The 8,272-nt window shown below is 38.9% G+C and overlaps 1 pseudogene; it reads left to right on the forward strand.

Annotated features, from left to right (window-relative positions):
• The first annotated feature begins 3,744 nt into the window (after positions 1–3,744).
• LOC143686784 (mothers against decapentaplegic homolog 3 pseudogene) lies at positions 3,745–5,136 on the forward strand (annotated as a pseudogene).
• The last annotated feature ends 3,136 nt before the right edge of the window (positions 5,137–8,272 follow it).

Here is an 8,272-nt window from a genome sequence, read left to right on the forward strand (position 1 = left end):
TTATTTCATATCAATGAGTTTATACAATATTTATTTTTTTTGTGTCTGACTTATTTCATTCAATATGATGTCTTCAAGTTCATCCATGCTGTTGAATGTATCAGAATTTCATTCTTTATTATGGCTGAATAATGTTCCATTATGTGGATATATCACATTTGTTCATCCATTCATTGGTTGATGGATACATGGGTTGCTTCTATCTTTGGCTATTGTGAATAATGCTGCTATGAATATTGGTGTGTGTGCTGGTTTGAAACTGTTGCATATGCCAAAAAAGCCATGTTCTTTAACCCTGATTCTGAATTGCTGGGTAGGATCTTGGGATTAAGTTGTTTCCATGGAGATGTAATGTATCCAATTGTGGGTAGTACCTTTTTTGGGGGGTGGTGGTGCATGGTCTGGGAAATGAAAGGTGGTACCTTTTGATTAGGTGGTTTCCATGGAGATATGCCTCAACCCATTCAAGGTGGGGGTGCTTACCGGAGTCCGTTAAGAGGGAACCATTTTGAAAAAAGCCACAGAGCCCAAACAGCCAGACACTTTTGGAGATGAAGAAAGAAAATGCCCAGGGAAGTGTTCTGAAATGAGAGGCTTGGAGAGAATGCTAGCAGACATTGCCATGTGCTTTTCCAGCTGACAGAGCTGTTCCAGAGCCATTGGCCTTTCTTGAGCCAAGGCATTTCTCTATGGATGCCTCAGTTTAGACATTCTTATAGCCTTAGAACTGTAAACCTGCAACTTAATAAATTCCCTTTTTAAAAGCTGTTCCATTTCTGGTGTGTTGCATTCTGGCAGCTTTAGCAGACCAAAGCAGTGTGCAAATATCTACTCGAGTCCTTGCTTGCAATTCTTTGGGATATATACGGGGTATTGGGATTGCCAGGTCATATGGTACTTCTATACTCAGCTTCTTCTTCAGATTTTTCATTACTAATGTCTAGAAGCACTACCAATTTCTGTCACTTTGCTGAATTTCCTTTTTAGCTTTAGTAGCTTAATTATGGATTTTCTATATATATATATATATAGGATCACATCATCTGCAAATAGAGAAAGATTTACTTCTTCCTTTCCAATTTGGATCACTTTTATTTATTTTCCATTTCCAGCTGCTCTGGACAGATCTACCCATATATGATACTGAATAACAATGGTGATGGTGGGCATCCTTGTCTTGTCTCAGATCTTAGAGGAAAAGTTTTCAGTCTTTCACCACTGAGAATGTCAGTATGGATTTTTCATATATGCCCTTTATCATGGGTATAAGGAACTCTCCTTTTTCCTAATGTCTAAGTGTTTTGTTTTGTTTTGTTTTTAATCAAGAAGTGGTTCTGGCTTTTGTCAAATGATTTCTCTGTATCAATTAAGGTGATCATGTGTTTAGTTTTATTTATATATATTTTTGCCATCATTCTATTAATGTGGTGTATTACATCATTTTATTTTCTAATGTTGAACTGGTTGAATCACCTTTGCATACTTGGGATAAATCCCACTTGCCAATGGTGTATTATTAAATTACTATGTTGTTGGATTTTGTCAGTATTTTTGAGGATTTTTTTCATCCGTGCTCATAAGGGATTTTGGTATGCAATTTTCTTTTCTTGTAGTATCTTCATCTGCCTTTGTTAGGGTGATGTTCTTAATTTTTTGGAATGTATCTTACTTGAGCTACAAAGTTGAAAGAGAGTTGGGTCTCAATGTGAGATTTATTCCCATTTTTTTCATTGTTATTTGAGGTACCATTCAGTTAACGAATAGTCTGTTCATTCTCATTAAATTGTATACTGAGTCTAATGGCAGTATACATAATCTGTATGCAGACACTGTGCTGGAACCTCAGTTCACGCTGTGGATGTAAGTACACCTTTAGCTGCTACCTAGGTCTTGACTCTTAAAAACAAAAATTACTGAGGCAGAAGTCCTAGCACAGAGATTGCCTCTGGGATGAAACTGATTTTCCTTTAAAATAGCACCTCTGCCCTCTATGCAGTATGTCCTAAAGTGTACCAATGCAGCCTTTGAAAGATTTTTTTTTTGGAAAGAAAAGATAAATTAAAAAATCATAGTTTCACAGTTGGCAGTAGTACAATTACACAAAATGACCATGTCATTGCAATTGTGCTGTTGAGTCAGTGATTGTGACTAAAATACCTGTGGTGGTGGCTGAGTGAAGATAAAAGAATGAATGGTAAAACTGACAAAAATATAGGCAGATTGGACAAAGAAAAAAGAAGAGAGAGGGAACAAATAACTAAAATAAAAAATGGAAGAGAGGGATATTACTACCAATCCCATAGAAATAAAAAGCTTTATAAGAGGATGCTATGAACAACTGCATATTAACAAATTAGATCACCCAGGTGAAATGGAAAAATACCTGGAAAACATAAAGAACCTATATTAACTCCAGAAGAAATAGAATAATAACTAGGAAAGTGATTAAATCAGTAATAATTAAAAAAAAAAAAACCCAAACAAAGAAAAACCCAGGTCCAGGTGACTTTGCTGGTGAATTTTATCAAGCAATCTAAGAAGAATTAGCTCCAATCCTGTTCAAATTCTTCCAAGAAATTAAAGAGGAGGAAACACTTTGTAACTCATTCTATAAAGTCAACATCACCCTAATAATAAGGGCTGATAAAGACACCACAAGGAAAGAAAAACCAGTATTCTTTATGAATATGGATGAAGCTTGGAAACATGATAAGTGAAAGCCAGGCACAAAAGACCACACATTATATGATTCCATTTATATGAAATTTCCAGAATAGGCAAATTCATGGAAACAGAACATAAATTAGTGGTTGCCAGGGGCTATGAGGAAGGGTAAATTGAGAGTGAATACTAATGGATACAGTTTTTTTTGGGGGGGGGCATGCGTCATGAAAATGTTCTGGAATTAAATGGTGATGTGGGATAACATTGTGACTATACTAAAAACACTGAATTTAAAATCATTAAAATGGTGAGTTGTGTGTTATGTGAAATTTACCTAATTAAAATAATTATAATACACTGATATGTAGATTTTTCATTGTAAAATACCTAGTCCTAATATTCCCAGCTGTTAGCAATGCAAACATTGATTTTGTCTTTCTATACAGTTTTAAATGTGTTTCCAAGTTTCATCCATGTTGTAGCAGGTATCTATTCTTCATCTATTTTTATGGCTGAATAATATTTCATTATAGGGATATAGCACATTTTGTTTTTCCATTCAACAGGTGATGGACATTGGGCTGTTTTTATTCTTTGGCTATTAGAATAATGCTACTGGGAACATTTTTCTATAATTGTTTATGTAAATATATGTCTTCATCTTTCTTGGTTGTATACTTATGAAAGGAATTGCTGGGTCATATGGTAAACTCCAAGTTTAACCATTTGAAGAACTTCCAAATTATTTCCCACAGTGGCTGTGCCATTTTATAATCCCAACCAGCATTGTATGAGGGTCCAGTTTCTCTGCATTTTTGCCAATCTTTAGTATTTATCTTTTTTGTTTGCTTGTTGTTTTCAAATTTTATAACAATTCTAGGGCTTGTGAAGTGGCTTCTCATTGTGGCTTTTATTTGTATTTCTCTAGTGACTAATTATGGTATCTTTCATGTGCTTATCAGCTACTTGTATGTCTTCTTTGAGGGAAATATCTGTTTAAATCTGTTGTCCATTGTTATTTGGACGGTTTGTGTTTCCTTGTTGAGTTTTTTATTGTAATAAAAATACGGATTGGAAGATATGGCCCCTGCCCTCAAAAAGCTTACAGTCTTACTAGGGAACCATAGCAATGAAGTCTGTGTCCTTCGATACCAGGCTTACTGGTCCCAGGATGGCTGGCTGCAGGAGTCCCATGGGAAGGGGCTCCCCACATGATCTACTGCCGCCTGCGGCGATGTCCGGACCTGCACAACCACCTCCAGGAGCTGTGGGCCATGGAGCTGTGAGGACCCACCTTCAATACGAAAAAGGACAATTTTCTGTCTGAATCCTTACCACTGTCAGAGAGTGGAGACCCCAGTTCCACCTCCTGTGATGGATCCCTGCGAGCTCCGCCCGCTGGACAATTCTAGCCATTCCATCCCCGAAAACACTAACTTCCCGGTGGGCATTGAGCCCCAGAGCAATATCCCAGAAATCCCGCCCCCTAGTTACCTGAGTAAAGATGGAGAAACCAGTGACCACCAGGTGAACTCAGCACGGACACAGATTCTCCAAACCTATCACCGAATCTGATGTCCCCAAAACACACAATAACTTGGACCTAGAGCCAGGTACCTATTGTGAGCCTGCTTTCTGGTGCTCCAACTCATACTATGAGCTGAACCAGTGTGTTGGGGCGACATTCCATGCCTCACAGCTATCCATGACTGTGGAGGGCTTCATCCTCCAACTCAGAGTGCTTCTGCCTTAGGCTGCTCTTTATCGTCAACAGGAACGCCGCAGTGGAGCTCACCCGAGGCACACAGTGCAAGAAGCCTGCGGCTTTACTACATCAAAGGTGAGGTCTTTGAAGAGAGCCTCAGTGAGAGCATCATTATTGTCCAGTCTCCCAACTGGCGCCCGGCCACCGTCTGCTAGATTCCACCAGGATGCCCTGTGAAGATCTTTGATTTTCACCAAGGAGGAGTTTGCTACGCTTCTGGCTCAGTCTGCCAACCAGGGCTTCAAGGCCATCCACCAGTTGACGTGGACTTTTACCAACCGCATGATTTTCATCGAAGCCTGGGGAGCTGAGTACAGGAGTCAGATGGTGACCAGTGCCCCTGCTGGATCGAGCTACACCTTAATGGTTCTGTGCAGTGGCTTGACAAAGTCCTCACCCAGATGGGCTCCCAGGCATCCGCTGTTCCAGCATGTAGTAGAGACATCAAGTGTAAAGGGGTGGGGAGGGAGGGTAGGCTTGGGAAAAATGGCCATACAGGAGGTGGAGAAAAGAGGAACTATGCTCAACCCGCTGTTGTCAAGGAATTAAAAAATGTTCCCCCAACCAAAGTGGCACCAACCTGTTTTCCAAAACGCAAAGGCAAACTCAGAGATGAATTTTATGGACAGCTATCTGCTGAACAAGTTTATCCATTGGACCCCAGTTTGAAGGGCAGGAAATGGCTTCTGCTGTGGTGCCATGAGTGAACAGGCAATACTTCAGCTTCTGCTGTCTCTCCCCAGTCCCCTTTTTTATAATGACAGCAATCTGGGTTGTCACAGTCCACTAGGAAATGTCCCTCTGTCCAGGAGTGGAATATGGAATTTACTTTAGAAAGGCGCGCTAAAGAGGGGGGAGCTTGCATGGGCAAAAGCAAACCTCATGACCCAGCTAACCAGCCCTTTTGACAAAGTTCGCTTCAATGGAGCATTCCCGAGCCCATCACTCCCGCAGACTCTGTGCCTCATGAGCTGGATTGCCTTGAGGGGTGGGGGGCAGATTGTCTGTCTCTCATCCCTCACAACATCCTGATTGCAATGAGTGCTTCAGCAGACCATGCACCAGGGGACAGTGGGAAAAGTTGGTGAGAGCCTCTTCTTCTTTAAGAATGCTCTTAAATTTGCCCTTTCTCATTTTGAGAAGTTGGAAGGGTCTGTTGAATCTTGACGTGTATGCAAGGTATAGTTTATATCCTCACATTAATCTCAAAGAAATTTGAATCATGTGAAGTATTTACAGGAAGCAAGAGGCAGCGGTCATGTGATGGAATTTGGGATAACACAGCACTCTATCAAGTGGATCTCCAGTCGTCTGTAAGAGCTCACTCTGATTCTGATGTGTATAGCTATTTTGGTTTATGTAGTCAGTTGCATTAATTAAAGGAACTTTATAAAAAATATGAATAATATAAAATTTACCATTTAAATTATTTTAAAGTGTAAAATTCAATGGCACACTTTCACAAGGTTGTGCAATCATCACCACTGTCTGGTTCAAGGACCTTTTCACATCCCAAATAGAAACTCCATATCCATTTAGCAGTCACTTCCCATTCCCTCTTCCTCAACCCCTGGAAACCACACATTTTTTTTCTGTCTTTATGGATTTCCTTATTCTAGATATTTCACAAAAATGGATTCATATATGTGACCCTCTGACTCTGGCTCCTTTCACTTAGCATAATGTTTTATTTTTTCTTTCATTTTTTATTGTGAAATATAGCATGCATACAAAAAAGCAATACAGTTCAAAGTACATTGTAACATGTAGTTATAGAACAGATTTCCAAGTTTGGTAGGTGATACACTTCCACAATTTCAGGTTTTTCCTTCTAGCTGCTACAAGACACTGGAGACTAAAAGAAATATCAATATAATGATTCAGCAGATATACTCATTTGTTAAATCTTATCTTGTCTGTTATAACTTCTACTTCTCCTTTGATCTCCCAATCTTTAAGGGGTATTTGGGCTATGCCCATTCTTATTTTTTTTCATGTCAGAAAGGGGTGTCAGCAATATGGGATAGGGATGGAACTAGTTGATGTTCTTTGAGATGCTGACCCCTCTGAATTTCAGGACTTATCTGGCCAAGGACCCATCTGAAGGTTGTAGGTTTCTGGAAAGTAATCTTACTATGTGAAACTTCTGCAGACTCTCAGATAGAGTCCTAGTGTTCTTTAGAGTTAACAAGAATGGTTTTGGTTGGAGTTGGCAAATCATGGCAATTAGCAATATCTAGCTGTAGCTTGTGTAAGAGTAGCCTCTAGAATAGCTTTTCAACTCTATTTGGACTCTCTTAGCCACTGCTATCTTATTTTGTTACATTTCTTTCCCCCCTTTTGGTCAGGAAGGCATTGTCAATCTCACAGTGCCAGGGCCAGGCTCATTGCTGGGCATCATGTGCCACATTGCCAGAGAGATTTTCAGCACTGGATGTCATGACCTATGTAAGGGGGAGGGTAATGACTATTTTCAGACTTGGGGCTTAGAGAGAGAAAGGCCACATTTGAGCATCAAAACAGGCTTTCTGGAAGTAACTCTTAGAAATAACTATAGGTAAGCTTAGCTTCTTTGCTACAGAAATAAGTTTCATAGGAGCAAGCCTTAAAATCAAGGGCTTGGCTTATTGAATTGGGAGTCCCTAATGGTTAAGAGAGTATCAGGGGTTCCACTGGTGGGAAAATTTAATAAGATCATATTTTTTCTCCAGTCCCTCAAGGGACTCTGCCAATACTTTTTAATTATTTACCCATCATACTCTGGGATGCAACCAGGTATTACATTAAGCTATACAGACTTACAAGCTCTCATTCCCATTCTGGGCTCCATGTGTTTAGGTTGTTTAAATGAGCTATACAGACAGGTTGAGTTAGATTATGTGCTACAGAAAATTTATGTTTTGGACAAAATAAACATCTCTTCCTTTGGTCTCATAGAGTAGGTGAAGTTCTAAAATACAGACACTGTCATTCTTTATCCTGTGTTCTGATATACCTTAGTCCCAACCAGATCGACTTTGTTCTTATCTCTAATTGAAGCCTGATTTCCTTTACAGTTTCTTTAACAGTTGTTGTATGTAGCAATGCTGACTTTCAGTGCTTCAGAACCCCAACTCTGAGTCTTAGCTATCATAGAAGTACCCAAAGTTCCAGGGAAACACCAGGTTGCACATATGTAGCACAGCACTTCAAACTAGAAATAACGTTTACAGCTCTGGACTAAATGTGACTGCTATAAGAGCTTACAATCTAGGCCCTAATTTTCCCTTTCAACTATTTTCTAAAAAAAATCCATACCATTTTTGTTTCTTTGTTTCTGGCTTATTTTGCACAACGTAATGTCTCTAAGGTTCATTCATCTTGTTGCATGCCTCACAACTTCGCTCCTTTCTGCAGCCATACAATATCCCATCATATGTATGTACCACCTAGCATAATATTTTTAAGTTTCACTCATATTATAGCATGTATTAGTGCTTCATATTTCTTCATTGTGAATAATATTACATTATAGGAATGCACTACATTTTGTTTATGCATTTGGTCAATTATAGAAATTTGGTTGGTTTCACCTTTTGACTATTGTGAATAATGCTGCTATAAACACCCATGTACAAGTTTTTAGTTGCCTGTTTTCAATTCTTTTGAATATATGTCTAGGAGTAGAATTGCTGGATTATATGATAATACTATGTTTAACTCAATGATTATGCATTTGTCTTTGAAATCATGTTGGAAAAAAAGAAGTTAAAAACAAAACATACATTAATACTGTTTTTTATATTTACCTATGCAACTACCTTTTTAGGTGTTCCTTAATTTCATTTAAGTAAATTTGAGTTA

The sequence above is a fragment of the Tamandua tetradactyla genome, chromosome 6, assembly GCF_023851605.1.
Source record: "Tamandua tetradactyla isolate mTamTet1 chromosome 6, mTamTet1.pri, whole genome shotgun sequence".
In the NCBI taxonomy this organism is placed as follows: Eukaryota; Metazoa; Chordata; class Mammalia; order Pilosa; family Myrmecophagidae; genus Tamandua; species Tamandua tetradactyla.